A 1891-nucleotide genomic window follows, 5' to 3' on the forward strand; every position below is an offset into this window, starting at 1 on the left:
CAACAAAACCCCTAAAAACCTGCAAAGAAACCTACATAAAGGCATTTCTGAAGCCTGCAGCTGATGGGTTTATATCTGTGATGTAAGATGTAAAGAACAAAGAGCAATGCCGTTCAGGCTCAGATGCAGTGTTACAAGGATTATGGAACAAACTGCTCTTTTGCTCAGGGCACACTGCTTTTAACACCTGTAAATGCACAGAATCTCACAGCAGATATACTGCACATCTCCACTGTTCAATATTAACCATGGGACTGGAAATGCAAAAAGCTTTCAGGATAATCTACAGCCATTAAAAACTTCGGAATTTACACATTGCGTTCTAGAAATAACCAGCGAGAGCTGTAACTGGTGTGATCGGGGCCAAAATTCCTGTATTTGTTAGAAACCACTATGCTTTGAGCTACAGAAAGAGCTCATTCAGGGCCTGGTTCAAGGGAATGTATCATGTTGTTCCAGCTCATGGACAATGTTAAATGTTGAATGCAATCACAGGATTTTCAAGTAATTAAATGATTTAGAAAGAAGTTCACAAGCTCTCTCAGGCCTTCTATTGGCTTGGTAACATCCCAATGAAATTTATTGCAGATTTAGCATCTGATTATAGTATCACAGCACCTTTGCACTAAAGCAAAACATAGAATAGAAAAATAATTATTCAAATTCTCAAAATGATTACTACCACACTGTCAGATGCCAAAGAGAGAAGCTGTTTGCAAAGAGTACCAGGAAAGCATTTCTAAAAAGAAAAGTGCTAAAGAAAATAAGCACTTATGAGTAAGTAGCTCTCTCCCTTCATTAATCATGTTTAGATTTCATATGTTTTTAGCAGCAACTGAGAAGTATTATTCACTTCAGTGATACCACTCACAGAATTGCTTAGGTTGGAAGGGACCTCTTGAGATCACCTAGTACAATCCTTCTATTCAAGGAGGGTTAGCTGGAACAGGTTGCCCGGGACTAGTTGGGTTTTGAGTATCTCCACAGATGGAGGCTCCATAACTTCTCTGGGCAATCTGTTCCGGTGCTTGACCATCCTCACAGTAAAAGAGGTTTATCTTGCATTTTTCACGTGTGTTCCCTTTACTTGTAGTAAAGTTCACCACTGTAATATCCCAAGACAGCTCAGCATTGCTGGAAATGTTACAAAAATACACTGATTACTTGTTTCAATGTCCTGGCGTGTTCATAAGTATACAGATATTCCTTATTATGTCACAACTCATTCAAGTTGTCTTTTATTTTGATCTGTTGTAAGACTTATTTCTTAAAATGATCCTGTATGATTCTAATAAGCACGTTTTTCACTGCTTTAAACACTACACAATCTCTTGTTAAAGAAAAAGATCATTACTGGTGTGACAATAGAAGTTTAATTTTATACTCTTTCAGGCTGTGTGAACAAGTGGAAAGAGCTACAGAACACGAGAAACACCACAGATTCAGCTGTAATCTTTTCAAAACCCTTTCTTTTAAGTAGAAAGATAGCTGCACAGGATTAACGGTTGCATTGCTAAATGTAATAAAACAAGTAGGTTGAGGCATCCCACTTCTAAGCTTAAATCACATATACAGTTTCTCAACAAAATATTTGCTTAAAGACCTGCAAGCCCTGCCTAAAGGCACAAGGCTTTACGTATGTCTTAACTGGGCATTTCTAAATCCATGATGCAAGCAATACTTAAAATACATAATTAAAATAAATCTCAGAGTGTAATGTACATAGATTAACCCTTTATTTTAGGGTTGACAGTATGAAACAGGGAATTTATTCTCTTTCTGCCTGCAAACATCCCAACTCGACACACAAAAATGAAGCCAATATTTAGATCCAATTTATAGATTTCAAACTAAGTTACTAGCAAGTGTGGATCTGAAACTTGCTGCCAAG

Source organism: Leptosomus discolor, chromosome 15 (genome assembly GCF_034619465.1).
Source record: "Leptosomus discolor isolate bLepDis1 chromosome 15, bLepDis1.hap2, whole genome shotgun sequence".
Taxonomy (NCBI): domain Eukaryota; kingdom Metazoa; phylum Chordata; class Aves; order Leptosomiformes; family Leptosomidae; genus Leptosomus; species Leptosomus discolor.